Raw genomic sequence first — 18,965 nt, 5'->3', positions numbered from 1 at the left:
AACTCGGTTTTTGATTACTTTTTGTGCACGCCGCTCTCGCCCGTATTACACGGAAAATATAAATCTGAGTTATGTTAACATGTATTCATTTCGACGTAGTAACAAGTTTGATATTAGATTTTTGCTGCACGTGTAATGTAATCAAAGTTGCTGCAACGGTATAAATGTCATGTATATATATATATACAATGTACGTATATAGCTACTTTGTGTGCCACTTTTACAGCAACAAGAAGTTGGACGTGCAACACGTCTCTAGCATCAAACTTCTTGTTGCCGCCGCACGCGGAGCATCGATTTGCATCAAGATTGAAGAATGAGTCTCTTTTAATTCTTCCGCGAGCTTAAAGATTCCGTCTGACTCCGCTATCGCGAGGGGCGTCAGAACCTTTTCCTCACAATACCGACGAGCAAAAAAAAAAAAAGAGAGATTCAAATGATGGAGAGGCAAGACGATTGCTTCGTTTCACAAACGATCTCGATTTCTACCATAGAATTGATTATTACAGCAACGCGATTCGATTGCGAGTATCCAAGGGACACAAAGGGGACCGATGTCTCGCTCCTTCTGCCTATCTCTTTCAACTGTGCCGTGGGAAAAGATAAAAAATGATAGGTATTCGTATTACTCCCGAGCGTAATCGCGATATATCTCTTGCGACTGTAAATGGTCTTCGTTTCGCACTAACGACCCTGTCCACGCTTTCTAAAGACTTAAATGGCGACGTGACTTTCGCCACAGTAGTCTGCGCGCGCGCTGCCATAAACAGTCGATACCCTAGCTCCGATCGGATGCAGAGCATCTTTGTTGGAAACGTTATTTCGTAACTCGTCAGCGATAGCGAAGCTAATTCGATATCCTTTCCTTTCAGGAAAATTGAAACGGGACCGTGGTGCGCTTCAATACTGGTCCAGCCAGGAAGCGTTTACGCTGCAGAGAACTTGCATGAATTTCCGTCAACGTTAACACGCGCATAAAAGCGTTTTAAAAAATACATTATTATTCAGTTTTATCGCCAATGGAAAAAAAAATAACAGTACGCGCGCGCGGTGTAGAAAAAAATTTATAGAAACAATGAAGGATATCGGACAAATGCTCGTATTATAGTATCCTGCGGCTGTTTTATCTGGAAATATGTATTTATAACATGAAAAAAAAATCGTAATGAAATTTCGGGTGCGGAAAGGGCAAACAGTATACAGATTTTCATCCGTGTACATTACGAAAAAAGATGGAAGGGCAAGGCGGATAAGGAGATAACAACTTCGCGCGCGACGTAAAAAGAGAAAAAAAAAAAAAAACGAATCTTCGTCGGTATCGGCGCTCGGACAAATGCGAATTGGTTACGGTGTAGCAGAGCGCGATGAGGCGACAGGCGATTTCGAACACGCGCGGCGCAACGTCGTCGTCGCAATTTCGGTATGCAAATTATTGCCCGCCGCAACGATGACGTTGGGCGCCGTTGCTCGCTCAAAAGTTATAACTGCATTTCCCGCCTAATATCGCCACGCAGAGCTAATTCCGTATAATAACGCGCAGACATTTCGGGTTTAATGTGGGGTGAGCTTAAAGTTTTACGAGATGCGACGCACACACGGTAGATTTGACGCGCTAGAATTCAAGGCGCGGTCAATGTGGCAGAATGAGTGATCTTGTTTTCTTTTTTGTTTCGCTCCACGCACGGATGATTTATGAAGAGTTATTTGAAATTATGGAATTACAAGTATCAAATGAAAAAATAAGTAAAAAAAATATATATATATAAAATTTGAAAAATAATTTTTTCGTATTGCATCAAATATCTACATTATTAAATTCTTTAATTTTAAATATTAAAATATAATAATATTGAATATTTAAATAGAAAATGTAACAATATTTTTTGTTTCAATAATACAGATTATAAATTTTATATTTCATATTTTATTCTTGCTTTATCCTTTTCCATTTATATCTTTGTTCTTCTCCAACGATTTTCAATTGTCATTTCTTCGCACGGACGTGACACGACCTGTTTTCTTAATCTTAGTGGTTTGAAACGGAAAAAGTCTGGAACTAATCCGTTATAAGCTTTTAAATAAACATAACGCTTCTGGAAAGAGAAAACCCATTCGAAGAAATGTAATTCAATTTTTACTCCTTAAAAGAAGAGTAAAAAAAACTTTTTGTTTCGTTCAATTGTCATAAACAAAGTATCCATCCAAGAAACTTATATGTTTGAGAAACATTGGTTTTTTTTGTCTGTTCTCAGTTCCAGGCGAGAGGTATCGGATGATACAATAAGTGAATATTGAGCGTGAGAAGTCTTAACTGTCACCTCGAATCGCAGTCATCACTTTCGATTGAAAAACTCAATACGCAACGTCGTAGTGTATTATATCAAAAGTATTTCATGAGAGATAAGATGCATAATCGCGTTTGATACTATCGGTGCACTGTTGCATACTACACGCAGAGAAAAGATTAGCCAACAAAGCTAAAATTTAGTTGTAGCAACTAAGATGTGTCTTTAAAATAGGGACAGCTAATATCGTTGCTGCCGGAGCTAAATTTATTAGTTATTAAAATTAGCAGTTACAGCAAGAAATATTCGCTGCTAGAATCAAATAATGTTTAGCAAATGCGTATATAGTTTCACGCTCCTAAATCCCGGTATACAACAGGTGTAGTAAGCCTTAAGCCGTAAAAAATTGACCAATTGTAGTTGAATATGAGGAGAATAATCGACCATGGTCAATTTTTACGATTTAAGACTTGCAACATTAATTGTAGTCCGGGACTAAGATATTGAGTAATAGCTGCTACTTTTTTAGCTACACGTGTTAAAACACACATTTTATTTTAGCTAATAAAACTGTATTTTGCAGCAAATATATTTTATCTTTAATAATCAATTTTTAGCATTGATAGAAAATATCAAACTAGCTACTGATATTTAGTTACCATTACTAAGTCATTTTTTTCCGTGTATACATAAATTCACTTTTCTCGTTTTTAATTAGCTAGATTATTTTTTTAGTAAAATGACAATTATCTTCGACATGCTTAACAATCGTTTTTGATTCATTGTGAAGTTAGAATTAAAATATATAATAAGAGAGAAATGCTGGAAAAATAAATAAAACTAAAATTGATGAAATAGAATATTATGATATTATATTAAATAATAATTTAAAAATACGTACGTATAAAAATAATTTTGAGTATTAAGTGATTATATAATTTCATATTCCATAGTATATTATTTTTCATAATGTATTTTATAATATAATATTATATAAATAAAGCAAGCAAGATTTACTTATTAATTATCACTGAAACAAATAAAATAGTAAAAATATGTAATAAGTAAATAATTACTACTAAAAAGTCTCATAATTGTTTTATCATTGCATAAATTATGCATACATATTAAATGAAATATTCGCTTTATTGTGTGCTATGCCCAAATATTATTATCTTCTCGCATGGTAATCACACGTGAAATTATATATTTCCTAAATAATTTCACTCAACTCCTCATTATTATTAAACAAAAATGCGCATTTAAACTTGTGAATATTTATTACATGTTAGCAACTTTAATTGGAAGCAACGACCAACAGTACTCGCCGTATGCCGGTAACATTTTCACGCGTTACTCGGTAGCTCTTTGGAAACAGTCACATTGGGGATTAACTTCTATTTCTCGTCCGTGCCCTCTATTTCTCTTCCCGAAAGCGCCATTCGCAAACGTTTAATTACCCCTCCCCCCCCGCGCTGTACTGTATTTAAAAAGTATCGAAAGGGTTTGTTGGTCACTCTACAACAGCTTTATCACATCCACGTAACCAATGCAGTATTTCAAAGTGATCGCCAGTGCGCGTGTGCATTTCAATTCCAATACAAATACAATTGGGGATAATCCTCTCCGTTTTCTAACAGCAATGCATCGGCCTATCTACCCGCGTGATTGACTGCTCCTCTCACTTCACCTTGTTGAAAAGCTTGCTAAAAAAATTATCGGATAGCACGAGTAAAATCGCGCACGAATTCATATTCTGCGCGCGATTGTATTCGATTTTGTATGAATGATAAAACAAGAATTCAGTACTTTAATTCAAAGTTACGTAATCCTTAATTAAATCCCGTGAAAATTTTTGTGTTTGTAATCGAAATATTAAAATTTGATCGCGGGCTAATTGAAAAGATTGGATAAATGAGATAATGTAATAACATTTCAATGGCAAAAGATTATTAATAAATACAAAATTTGTATTGAAAAATTATTATGAGTAATAAATTTTCTATCACTGGAAATTTATTATATAATAATAAAATATCTCATTTTATTGTTATATTATTCGTACTATATATATATCACATTTATCATATATATCGTATTATATTCTCTTTTCTGTTAATGTGCAGGATGTCCTATACAATACCGTACAATGATTTAATAGCTTATTTTGGTGAATTGGAGGCTTGCTTATAATACGAAACCTATTGTGATCTCGATAATTCAATAATAGGATCTTTTAATTAATTTCCAATAGAAGCCATTAAAGTACTATACGGTATGGGTTATGATTATGAGATACAAGATTTTTTTTATAAAAGTGTATGTATTTTGTTTTTAATTAATTTATTACTAGTAATCAATATTATCAGAAGACGAATTAATTGTAAGAAGAATAAAAATTATTTCAATATCATACAGAATTAATAAAATTTACGCTCAAATCAAGTTATTATAAAATAATGATAATTAAAAGAGTACATCTTCTTGATATATTCGAAAAAAAATTTTCCATAGTCCCGCATACCTCTGTTAAAAGTATCGTATATATTTAAAATTATCCTGCGCATCCTTATCTTTAATCTGAGTTTTTCTATCTCCCGTTATTGTGTGCAAACGCACTTGAACCGAAAAAAAAGAAAGTGGCGAAACAATCCGGCGCCCGAATCTAATTTTCGCACGTATTCAAGCACAACGTTGCGTCGCATTCAATTTTTCCTAAAACGATTCTACTCTTCTGTTATCGTCCGCAAATTCATATTTTTCGATTACATGCGCGACCACATTCAACGAAAAGAAACAGAAAAAGGGAAAACAGTAGCGGAGCCAGTTTTCGCAGAGCTCAAACTATTGCACACCTAGCATTTTTTTCTTTTTCATTTCCTTTCATCTAAAATTCTTCTCTACATGATCGATTAGAATTGGAATATCCACGTATCTCCCTTGAACATATATGATTGCTATACGAACTTCTTCTGATAAAAAATAATAAAAAATTGAGTAAAATCCTTAAAATAATATAATATTTTAAAATAATATTTCCCATGTTCAAGAAGATATTTTCTCTTTAAAAAAGATAAAATAATAGAATAGTTTACAGAAAATAATTAATTGACTATTCAATTCCCATGTTTAATTATCTATAGAAATACTTTATAATATGAAAATTTTTTAGGAAAACACATATACTTGTGTTTCAAAAAAGTAACAAATATTTCTTTATTTTCACGTAACGATTATGACTTTAGATTTCTTTAAATATATATATATATTTTTTTTTTATTACGACACATTATTACAACAAGCGCGGCTTCAGGTTACCCTATACGTTTCTTCATTAGAGCATTTCATTAAATCACTGCTTTCAGATGGCTTTAAATCTTTTTTCCATACGAAAACATTCATTAGAATAATTAGAACTTCACATTTAAGGGGGAGAAAAAAACCTCCTGAAAAACCTTCAGAGATTGAAAAAGTTCGTGTAGCTTCCCAATCCCCGATATTTAAATATACCAATTTTAGTGAATCACCCTGTGTGTCCGTTGGTCAACTCCTTTCTGCATCGATGATACCACCTCTTTCAGCGCGATTCGGCGCTATCGCAAACGGTATATATACACGCAGGGGCGCTCTCTCGTTGCGCGGCCGGAAAAAGGTGCTCAAATAGAGAAGCGCCCGGCAAAAAACGGAGGAGAGACAAAAATCGAGGCTACCAACTAAACTGGCGCGGGGTGACAAGCATCGCGCGGCCAGCCATAGCTCCCGTCTGTCGGTCGCCATTACACGAACGGGGCAACATACATCGCGGTCGCCTCTTTTTTTTTTTTTTAGGGTGACGCACTCGAAAACTTGCAATGTTTCTCGCTCCGCCGAGTTTTCTGCCTCGTTCGTTTGTCTGGCAAACGATGTAAATAATGTCTCGGAATGAAAGCTCGCTATCGCGAGGACGCGACCGGCCATCTTTATCTGCGCGTTTCTTCCCATACTTCCCCTATCTTTCACTGTCTCTCATTCTTTCTCACTCTTCACTCTCCGATCTTCTGCCGTCCCGTTTCCACTCCTTGTTTCGATTCTCCCGAACAACAACGGCGGCGGTGGCGGCGGTGGAATCGAACGAGAGGAAAAGAAGGCCCTCCTCCTCCTCCTCCCCCCTTCTCGTCTAGACCCAGTAATCCAACCAGTCATTATCTAAAACGTTCCGAGCGAAGCTACTAAATGCCATCGGTATCTCCTCGGTGGCCTCCATCTCCTCCGCTTCGTCTCCTTTGCCACCGGCCGCCGTTCTATCTCGGTATGCCTTCCGAGATCGCGCGAATGGTCTTTACAACTTCGTGTAGAACTGTGGAGAAGTGTGGGTGGAAAGGGCGCAGTCGTACCGCCGCGTGATATTTGCTTGTTCCCAGGGACAAGTGATGCGCGCGAAAATGATCACGCGAAACGGCACACAGAAGGCTGACGGCGAGAGACTCCTTTTAATTTCAAGCACTACAATGTCGCGAGCGTTATCGTTCTCAGTAAAAAAAAAAAAAAAAAAACGGGGGAACGAGATAACGTTCTAAGGACTTTCGCGTAAATTTGTATGAATGAAAAGCCAGCTTATTAGATGCGTATCTAATAGAGAAACATAAAAGATTAAAAAAGACAAAAAATATATAGGGGACAACAACGGGCCGAGCTAGGTATACTAGTTGCTATCAAATATTAACGAAATACAAAGTTAACAAAGAGAATTTTAAATTCCATACAGTTTAATAAATTACAATCTCGTTTCAAACGTTTCGGCCATACGTTAGGCCATCTTGATGCAAATTGTGTAGCGCGATAAAGTCTCGAAATAAAAAGGAGTCTCCCATCTAACGATGCTTGAAGATGGCTTCCACAAGCATTTGTGACGAACTGATGGATAGCTGTACCCCTTTTTATTTTGAAATTTCATCGCGCTACACAATTTGTATCACTTAATATATGATAACAGCTGCTACCTAGCTTGGCTCGTTGTGCCCTATGCTGTTTGTATTTGAAAAAAAATTTTTAATTATTGAGCCTCTTCATTGTTGTTTAATAAGAGATTAATATCTATAATAATCTTTTATTATCATATAAAGAGAAATATTCGTGAAAAACGATTGCACGATAGCGAGCTTTAATTTTAAGTATTCGTAGTGAGATCAAAGCTGTCCTTATTGCGAATAACTTGATAAGGTATTTAAGAAGAATGCACAAGGAATCACTAACTGCATCTCTAATTTCTTTATAATTTTACGCGCATTCGTGACTTGTTTCCTTATCGCTGCGGAGTCAAGGTCTAAGTGGCCCGGCGATCCATTAGCATAAGGTATAGCGTCATTTCTTTATTAGAGCCCATCAATCGGTAACGTTATCCAAATTTGGCCACAACGGTTGCTTAATGATAGCCGAGGATAATGGCATGCGCAGACGGGGACCGAACGAGAGACGGACTAGATGCACAGGTAGAAAGAGGAAGAGAGACAGATGAGTGACACGAACGCGAAGCCCAATAGAAGGAATAGCTCTTGCCAAGGATCGGCATTCCAGGTGCCTATTTCGAGAATGACTGGACCCGTTTTCGGGTGTCGTATCCGCGCCTCTATTTCGCCCTTCTTGCCACCCTGCTCGCTTTGTCCATTGGAATCACGCCAGTTATCGCGGTGGTACGAGACGCGCTCTTTCTCGATCTCCTCGCCGTTGGCGATACGTCGTTCCCTTCTCCTGACATTTCGTTCGATACCGGCGTCTCGGCATTCGCCTGGACCACGGACACTCCCGGCCAAGTGCCCGGGGTTTTTTTTTTTAATCTCAGGATTCTCGTGTCTGAAATCACTGCTCCTTCACTCAAAAATGTGACGGTAATTTGGAAACGTCGTGGGGTACGTTTCGTACACACACGCATACAAACGCATCTTCTCTTCTGACGATTCTTTATTTGATATCTTGAAAAGACTAAGTTATAACTAACGACCGAAATGGCGTTGTTTCAGAATTCTAACGATAACTTCTCGTTTTACGAACATTTATATCGAATTGAGTAATTTTCTTGTCTTAATCGTAGCTATAATGACGGAGAGACCAGCGTTTCTTATTTCGTTGCGATAACGAAGATAAGTTTCTTCAGTCTTCTTACGATGTCAGGTAAAGAAATATAAGAACGATGAATCCGACGTTTTATATATAATATTTCAAAATTACGATCATTTTAGGTCATTTATGATTCTTCATTCAATTAAAAATGATTTTGTCTAATAAAGTTTTGAAACGCAATGCTATGTTCTTATAACTGCTCTTTCAAATCCAGCATTAAATATCGCTTTAATTAATTTTAAATGATAATTCTCTTTTGCTTTAAAATTCTATTGAAGTGAAAATTATTCGTATTTAGACCGGATGTTTGAGAGTTAATAACTTCGAGAGACAATAGTCACGCAGACTTAAAAGCAAAGATGTTTGATTAAAGCGCGCACGCATAATTATTAGACTAATTAGAAACGGTCGAAAAGTGAGCCATATATTTGGACCTAAAACATTTTTACATGACTTACGAGTGACAAACTATCGCATTTTTGACAAAAGTTACTGGTTGAGTAACAGCAAACGTTCAGCAGTCAATACAGTTTCTGTTTGAAAAATGGTTTCCTCGTTTGAAGCTGACCTGAAGAAGGGTTTGTTTGTTCAAAAGCGTCTGGAGCTGAATACTCGTCTACCAAATAGTCCAGTCCTCAGCACATACCATAAATTTTGTTCTGTTCTCGGTACAATGGGATCTATATGACTCCACTTGAAAAAAAAAGATGATTTTATCTTTTTTTCCTTTTTTTTTACATTTCGCTATTCGTCACAGCAACGTTTTTCGACGCAACGCAGCCCGGGGGATCTCGCCGAGGGTTAAGGAATCGTGAAATTAGGCACTAGCGAACATCCATAACCATATACGGCACGTACGGCATCAAAATTCCGCCGGCATGCAATATCATAGCGGTCGCGGGCATCCAGCGCGGTAAAAACCTCGTCTCGACCAAAGAGGCAAAGGACCAAGGAGAGGGCGCGGCAGCATACGGAACGGGGTACGTGCGGCGGGAGATGCAGCGGCAAGCAGCCATCTTAATTACCTAATTTTTTCGACGGCGTCTTAAAGTCTCGAAGACAATTACTAACATGTACGACGAACTCTCGTCGGGTCTGAAAATGTGGTTTTAAATTTTTGTCCCTTTATGAACGCGGGTCAGGAACCGCTTCTGGCTATTTTTTGGGGCTCTATTCAGCTCTACAAGGGGGCCAATAATAACCAGTCATGCCGGCCATTTGCCTCGACGCGAAACGAAAATTCATGTCGAAAGTTAAATAAAAAAAAAATAATAATAATCAAGGCGACGCTCGAGTGATCGATTGTTATCAGGGTACCAGATTCCGACAAGAGATATAGCACTTGAAAAATTCAGGATAATTGAAAGTAATTCTGAGCATACCTGAACCTAAAATTGAATTCAATTTCGACGCAAAAAGATCCGACTCGAATGTCGGATCTCTTCTCTCGAAAATTTCTGTTACCGGCGCACCCCTAGTGATTAGAAACACATGCCATTAGCAGCAGTTCGGATACCTGATAGTTTAGAACTTCCGGCGCAATTTCTTAGTAATGAATGCCTCCTCTTTAATCTTCCTACCCTGCTCGGTTCTAACTCCGCAATACGTAGCTCGTTTCGCTTATTTTTTTTTCCCTAAATTTTCTTAGAACGGCAAAGTTTATTTCGCAAAGCGTGCGTTGTTTTGCGAATTTTTATTTCCTACGGAACCTTCGTAAGATCGACTGTCCCAAATTTCCGTTTGGCGCATATAAAAATTCAGGCGTAGTAGTTGGAATGTCGATTCTGCCTCGACACATCGACGTATTCGTTCGATAACATACATGCTGCCTCTCCATTTATTCTTTCTTTTTTCCTCTTCCTATCTCTTTTGCCCTTTCATGTCGACTACTATTCTGTTTCGATGAAAAGCTCGGCCAGTTCGGGCGTAAGCGATGGCGAGTATTCAGAAGTGTATTGCAAAAATTGTGCTGATAGAGAGGCAAATCGCGTTCGCACAAGTGGCTTGAAAAATTTAACTTCGGTTGTTTCGTATTTCGATGCCGACACAGAAGTCGTCTCGGTCGCCGTAATTTTCGAACGTACATTTATCCGCGACTTCAAATACAGGACCGCGTTCCTATTACGTGAAAAGAAAAAAAAAAGAGAAAGAGAGAAAAGATAATAGCACTCCGTTCGCGAAAAGGAGAACAAATAATTGTTCTTTCCCAAACACATTCCTCTACAATGCGAATGTACAATTAAGATTAATTGGTTCGTGTGCAACGTACCGTGATAGATGATAGACACAGAAGTAATGTCTCGAGTACCATCTCACCGCAACGGTATATTACAACTCGCGCTATTATGTATAAACTGCAGGATGTTTGGAGAGTAGATAGCGGAGAAAGAGTATAAATCATAATTATGAGTTTCGCGCGCGCATAGCAATATAAGTAAAACCGCCCATCAAAATAATGCCGACTATCAAGACAACAGAAATCAGACGTAAAGTTTAGAAGAAGATGCTGTTTGGACTCACGTGCTACTTGGATAAGCAGTCTGGATAATCCTATTGCAGGCTCCCCCCCTCTCTCTCTCTCTCTCTCTCTCTCTCTCTCAACACGCCACATTCTACATCCACTGTCAATGTGAAAAACTAACATCGAACGCGCCAGGTACAGGAGGGGAACAATAACAGAAAAGAGGAAAATGGAATTCCATGAGAAATTTTCTCTCTCCAGGTGGAAGTGGCACGGAGCGAAAACACGTTTCGAAAACGATCGTCAAAAGATCGGCGAGTAGAATCTGCGAGTGCGACAAGAGAGAGAGAGGCTGACAACCTGGTATTTGGTACTCACGTTATTTTCGAGCCGGCGATTACGCTTATTGCAGTCGTCTAATAACGGAGGATTGTTTCCTGCAGGAGACGAGGCGAGGCGAAGCGGCGAGCCGTTGTTCCGAATTATTCCGCGCCTTTGGACCTGCAACAGGAAGTATAAAATGAAATTAATGTCGCAATAATCGCACCGCCGCATAACGTAAGTCAGCAAAGCCGCGCCCTTGAGACGCGGTTAATTCTGCAATAATTGTACTACACGGCGAATTATCGTGATTGTATTACGCTTCGCGATACACGCGCTTGGACAGACTTTAGAGGTGTTAGCACCGGAAGCGGAATCGCTTTAATAAGCGAACTATTAATCTCGTGTTGTATAGAGCGATTCGGGAAGGAACAGTAGTGCTTCCAACACATGCTAGAAGATGACAATAAAAGTAAGAATAACTACACATACGTACATATATATATATATATATATATATATATATATATATATATATATATATATATATATCGGTAGTCGAGTTGACTAACAATAAGACACCCGTCCCGAAAAGTCGAGAGGTCTCAGGTACGATCTCTGGCTGAAGCGTTATTTTTTGCAACAAATTCTTTACAGTATTTTTAGGAAGAAAGTATTCTCACTGACATCGTTATCTCATTTAGACGCAGCATCATTTACTATTAAATTCAGTTTCAATTTAATAACGGGATATTAATAATTTTTCTTCAATTTATAACTGTGTTTTAAGACCGGAAATTTATTTTGGCGCATAACTTCGTGAGCTTGAGAACGTATATAAGATCATACAATGAATATTAATACTAAGATTTAGCTATGACCGAGTTAAATATTTCAATCGTTTATATATATATATATATATATATATATATATGTGTGTGTGTATATATTATTATTATCATTGGAAAGTTGACATCGCGTTGAACCGATTTTTTTACAAGCATGTACAATTACTCATAAATTGAGGAAAGCGAGAGCGAAAGTATAATATGTGAAATTACTATATTTTCTCACAAAGTGATTTGAAAGGAGATAGTAATACTCTTCTGCGGGAATTTAAAAATTTTAAAACAAATCAAGAAGTTTTAACACATATCTCTGATTGCCTCAGCAATTAGTATTACTATCTCCTTTTAAATCATCTGTTTGAAAATATAATATAAATACATTAAAATTTATTTTTATCCAGATTATACTGCTACATTTAATTTTGTTGCAATAACCTAGAAAAACAAAAATATATGTACATAGCACTGGTTTACTTATTTTTAACTAGGCTTTTATAACAATTAAGTGTAACGATAACCTGGAAAAAAATAATGTATATTTAATAAATATATTTACACTACATTTTCACACAAAGTGATTTTAAAGGAGATAGCAATGCTAACTGCTGAGATAATAAGATACACGAGTTTATTGATAATTTGTTCATTTGTTTTAAAATTCCAGGAAAATAAGTATTACTATCTTGTATCAAATCTCTTTGTATGAAAACATAGCAGCTTCACATTATTTCACTTTCGTTCTCGCTTTCCTCGATTCATGAGTAATGCATATACGCGGATAGAAAAATCGGTTCGCGCGACGCGATGTCAGCTTTCCAACAATTCTTTCGAGACATCAGGAACTCCTTGCAAAAAAAAAGAAAAAAAAAAGAAACGCCACACGCAAATACTTCATCATCAGTCGACATTCTCATCGCCCATTTAGCGTTAAATGCGGCAGCCTGACTCTCATCTTGTGCCCACGCTGAATGCGATCCTCCCCGATAGACAAGCGGAACTCGTGTGAGCTCGGCTTATCTCTAGCAAAGATCGCGGAAAAAAACGGTTGCGCATTCACCGGCACAAGTAAATTTCTTTCGTCGAGACTACCGAAAAAATTGCGCCCATGTGTGCGATTATATCGCACATGGCCTAAGAACATGCGAGGCATATATATTTCGGACGTGAACATGAGGTGTATCGCTATCATTTGTATTTTTAACTACAATTTCCATGACTAACTTAAAGCTAGTTTAAGAGCAATTCTCTTAATGAAAATGCTAACAAAGAGAGCATTGTTTATCACATTTTTCCAATTTGTAACTTTATATATCATTATAATACTAAATTTCAGATTAAAATGTTATTAATATTATAAAATTATGTATTACATCATTAATATACGGTTTTTCTCATTTGAGTCGTACAGAAAAAGATGAGGAAAATATATTAAAATCATGATAACAGAAACAATTTAAATTGGCATTAAGTAAACACATAAAAAAAAAAGACAAAACAATTTCTTAACCGTCGTAAATATCGTTATACTATCACGTCGTCACTAAGCCGCCACTTAACTCCATTTTCTTCCATCATAATGATTTAAAAGAATGAGTTAAGAGGCGATTGTTTCTCTGTATTCAATGACTTGTCGTGAGTTATAATGGCTCGCTGTAAAAACCGACGAGTATCATTTATGATACCCCCGAAGACCCTAGAAGCGCGCACATTTGTCCGCTCGGCAGGATGTACCACGTTCGTTTTCGAGACGACGACGAATCGCCACAGACAGCATCGTCGACAGCATCGTCGTTTCTACCTACCGTCTACCTCTCGTTTAAACGAAACACGTCCGCTCCGATACCAAACCCACCGAGCAAAGGCGAGGAAATATTCGCGTTCCGCACGTCGTTGTGAAAACAAAAAGAGATCAGCGGAAGGAAAACAAAATCGCACAGAGAGAAGGTCTATAAAGGAAGAGAATACAAAGAAGAGAGACAAAGGGGAGAGAGAAAGAGAGGGAGAGAGAGAGAGAGAAGGGGAAGTAAGTAGAGATGCGAAGAGAGAAAGATGCGGAGCGAAAAACGGGGAGGAGAGAAAGAGTGAAAGCGAGATAACGAGCAAGTGGGAGAAGAAATGGAAACAAAAGGCAAAAGGGAACAGTGGGGAAGGGAGCGGGAGGACGGCAGGGGAGGGGAATGAGGAGAGCTGCGGGCGAATGACGTTGATGAAATGCTTCTCAGCGGCGAACATGTAACGCGACCTCGGCGGATCGAGATAAACGCATTCGCGAGTCGGATTCCTGCACCATCCCCTTTCCCCTCTTATCTTCCCTCCTCTCGCACTGTTCCCTTCCCCGATGCCCTCTCACTCACCCACCACCTCGCTGGATAGCACTGCATTCGCACGACGGCTCTTCCTTTAATCCATTCGAGCTTTATCTCATTGACGAGATAGTTGGCTCGCCGAGATACATCCGAATCCACCGGAGTATATACTGCGCTCACTCTCTCTCTCCGGCCAGTCGGCGCGCCTACGATCGTTTTAATCAGTGGTTCGGATCGACTCGATTGAAATCGGCCCAAGCGCGATTGAGGCTGGCGTCCGCCACTACGTTCTACTCTACGTAAAACTGAAATCGATACCGTTCGGTTTGCTCACCGCAAAGCCCGTGGCGGGATTTCGCGCGAGCGAAACGTGCGAAGCACCGAAAAGTCATAGCGTCAGAAACGGAAAGTCAGCGCAAAGAAAATCGACAGCTCAAACAAAATAAAAAAATAAAAAAATAAAACATTGAAAGCTACAGACAGACAGACAGATAGAGAGAGAGAGAGAGAGAGAGAGAGAGAGAGAGAGAGAGATCATAATCTTGAAAATCCTGACGCGCTCCCAGAACAATTTTGTTTCGTTCTCATATCACAAAATACAATTCTGAAGTCGCCGGAAATTCTGTTTGCACAACTGCACAAATTATTTCTCGTATAAATTTCTTAATATTATAATAAATTTGTTCAAATTAATATATCCTACATGCGCGCGTGCAAAGTATGGATGAATAGAAATAAATTATTCTTTTTTTTTTATATATCAATGATTATTCAAAAGCACAGAAAACGGTGTTGCATTTGTTGCACTTTAATTTGTTTTCCGCACGCGTAAAGAGGAGATCGTCGCATCGGGAAATTTCGAATTCAACGACACCGAGAACGGCGAATCGATAAGAAACATACATGCGAGAGGGTATTGCTGATTCCTCAGCGTTATACTCTACGCATACTAATTTGTTCATTCTTATTTATAAAGCTATAGCACAGGTAACGCGGCGAGCCTACGTAAATATAGAGATCCCGGCTAAAGCGACGATGGTACGTTTCGTTCGGCATTTAAGAGCATCGCGTTAATATAAAAGAGAAAGAGAGCGAAAGAAGAGCACTGGAAAGCGCTGACTTTCGAAGGAAGGAATTAAACGACTCGATGTAAAGAAGGCGCAGTTTCCGCGCGTGTTCCTCGGGCTTATCGCCAAAAGTTCTACCCGCGAGCTCGTTTTCTCCTCTTGAGATTTGCTTAATGAGAAAAGTGAATAGAACCGTAACTGTGGCTGTGCGCGCTACCGAAAGTAGCAAATGAGACTACTCCTACCGCGCCTTTCACCAGCCACCACCGTCGTCGTCGTCGTCGTCGTCGTCGTCGTCGACGAGCATCTTCGAACCGGGTGTATTCCCCACTGGAACTACGGTCACTACTCCACTTTTTCTCCACCGTAGAAAAACCATTCCCCTTCGGGCGGCCCCTGCACCGCCGCTCTTTTTCTACGATCTTGCCTCGAACCAGTCCGTACGAGCTTACACTGATAACGGTTCCCCATGCTCCCCGAGGATTTCTCGCAGAGGTTTATTCGACAGTTTGCCGTGTACACGTCACGTACGTGTAAGTGTGTGGCTATACACACGGATACGCGTCACGTTCTTTTGAATTTTATCGAACGGACAAGTTTGTACGGGAAATCTCGTGCGCTGATGTTCTTATCGCACATTTTTCCTCTTCTTTCCTCATTGAAGTTCATCAATGAGTGCCGAAATATAGAGTATTGCATTAGGAAAACAAGACGCGATAGGCAAGAAGCGATAGAGAAATAAGTTCAAAGTTTATATAATTTCATAGGGTAACGCATTTTATCAATCAGAGTTTTTGTTGGTATAGAAAGAACGTCTGCTTCTCTCGTTTTCTTTTCTTTTTTTTCATAGTATTGTATGTCAAACAATACTTATTTGAAATACATGCTCTTTTATGTAACTTTCATTTAGTTGCTATATAAATTTATCTTCTAACCAAAGAAATATTTTTACATATTTATACAAATTCTCTATGCAACGGAAAAAAAAGTATCGAATCCTATAGAAAACATAATCTACAATTTAGATTAGGGAATAAATAGTTTATTCGTATACTATGCATATTAATGCAGCAAAAACAAAATAACGAAAAACAGAATTTATCAAAAATATCAGATAAATAATCTGATATTTATGAATAATAAAAGCATCATTTCATTATAACAATTTTTTGGATTTAATCGCATAAAACATTTTAATCAGAAAGATATAATAAAAACATGATTTATTTACATTACAGAAACATCTACATTATGTTCTCCATTATTCAGGGCAATTGAGAATGGAAGGGTTGGCACGGATAATCGAGAAACGCAGGCAATCCAAAGCACATACCGTACTTTATTGAGGCACAAACAAACATTACTGTATAACTGTAATTTATTCGTGATATGCATAAATACACGCCCAGCGATGCTTGCGAGTGGACGTTTAATACGTTCACGTAAATAATTTGCGATTTTCGTTTACCTCCGGGACTCGGTAATGAATCATTTTGTCCGAGCACGTTATTTCTCATCTTCATCATTAGTCATTAGCAATTTACGATAACGCACGGATAATACGCAAATAGGATAATATCAAATCCGGATAATCCAGACCACGCCGCACATATTTCTGTACGACGCTATTTTAAACTACACGTGATGTTTTACCCTCGTATCAAGAAGTCTGAGTTGCTTAACCGTAGATAAGAAAATTGAATGAGTTAATTTTATTCAACGCTGTACAAAAACGACGTTCTATCAGAAGAGTTTATCATTTATTTTAACAATCTGCACTAGCACTTTCGACGTATCTCAACATTATTTTTTTTTTTTCGGGCAAAGTTGTGAAAAATCGTTTAGCATCCGGAAGGAATCTGGATAATAAAGCTAACTAAGCTTCCGAGGTTTAAAAGATTTAAAGTAATTCGTTTGATGGATATACTGCTAGGGATTGATTTACAGGAGACCTCACATAAAATGTTACGTTTTTTTTTCAGAGGCTCATGAAAATAGGGTTCGTATTTTTCGTATTTTAGAGCACAGTTTTTAACACAGGTAAGCCGGCAGTATTTCCAACGAAAAGAGGATTAAGCGTCTTATGTTTCTTTCTTCTTTAGGTAAAAATTTAGTCGTGTAAATGATTAAAAAAACTCCCAAAATAATTTTTCTCGTTAATATTTAATAATTATTTAAAATTGTACATCTTTTAGTAGTTCGCATATTCTTGTTACTGTAAAATTATGTATATGTCAGTTTCATACTTAATAAAATCTGAGAACTTGCGATCTCAGATAAGTGAATAATTCTCTAATAACGGCAATTTCCTAATGAACACGCCTTTGTTAAATATGAATGCAGGTGTAATGACGTTAACGTATGAATATTGACTAATTTTTGGTAAAATGACTTATTTGAAAATCAAATTATTTTATTTGTAGCGGTGTATGAATAAATAAAATATGATTATTTTACGAAGGAGTAATAATCATCACGGTCTATAAAAAAATATTTAGACATATATTACGTACTCTAAAGATATGTGAAATTTATTTGATTTATAACATTTTTAGTATTTCTAATTTAATTAAAATTTGTAGCATACATTTATACCAAAAGACTTTATTTTTATTCTTCTCCTATTTAGATTAGATTAATAAATTATTTTTCGCGTTTTTACTTTTCTTCAACTTTATTCACAGTACTATACAGTCGCAAAAGAAGAAGAGTTATACATGTGTATGTATGTAGATGTTTGACTATCCGTAATACGATGAGCTTGGGTCCGTGAGTTTGCTAAGCCCTAATGACTATGCGGATCAGTCATCCCAGCCGTAGTTCTATTTGATCTCTAACTTTTTACAGTTATTCTAACGGCACGTGTCAGTAGTTCGACATTTTAATTTTCATTATCTAATTTTGTACCAATACACAATTCTAATGCATTTATTCACACATTTGTTCTCACCGCTGCTAAAAGCATAGCGAGTTCAACAACGGCACATACATACATATTTGTATTTTTATTTACGTGGCATTTCCATATCTCGATAATTAAAATGGTCGAAAAACTGTATAAAATATAAAAATATGTTATCAACATTCTTTTTGTACACATACGTTTCCATGAAATATTAATATGATAGTATATAAACGAACAGTTTGTTAAAGTATCTAAAAATTCAATCAGATCTATACATTCAGTTAAATTTTTAATTTTGAATAAAACTGTACTTTTTATGTATGTAACAAATAATATATTTTTTATTGTTAAAGTAAAAATTATTTATAATTTTTATAAAAGAAATTAATATTCTTCAATTATAGATATTACACAGAAAAAAAATTTAGTATTAAATCAACAATTCGTTGTTTCATATATAAGAATATAAAACTTCTTGGAAGAATTTATAATCTTAAACAGACATAATTTGCTTACATGAAGAGAAAAATGTTCTCCATGTAAGAGCAAATTATGTCTGTTTAAGATTATAAATTCTTACAAGATTTTATACTCTCGCTTATATATGAAACAATAAATTGTTGATTTAATATTAATTTTTTTTCTGTGTAATAAAACATTTTTATTCAATTTAACA

General features: G+C 37.0%; 1 protein-coding gene across 4 annotated transcripts in view; it reads right to left on the bottom strand.

Moving 5' to 3' along the window:
• LOC105200106 (proline-rich transmembrane protein 3) overlaps window positions 1–18,965 on the bottom strand; it is a 163,327-nt gene that overhangs the window by 34,200 nt on the left and 110,162 nt on the right. For all 4 annotated transcript variants that reach the window (XM_026138637.2, XM_039455037.1, XM_039455038.1 and 1 more), the window contains one exon: window positions 11,221–11,343. The gene's annotated coding sequence lies outside the window, so the exon portion shown is untranslated. The remainder of the gene's footprint in view (window positions 1–11,220; window positions 11,344–18,965) is intronic.

This window comes from Solenopsis invicta, chromosome 11, assembly GCF_016802725.1.
Source record: "Solenopsis invicta isolate M01_SB chromosome 11, UNIL_Sinv_3.0, whole genome shotgun sequence".
In the NCBI taxonomy this organism is placed as follows: domain Eukaryota; kingdom Metazoa; phylum Arthropoda; class Insecta; order Hymenoptera; family Formicidae; genus Solenopsis; species Solenopsis invicta.
The sequence above is the reverse complement of the archived record's forward strand: the minus strand, read 5'-3'. Positions and strand labels throughout refer to the sequence as shown.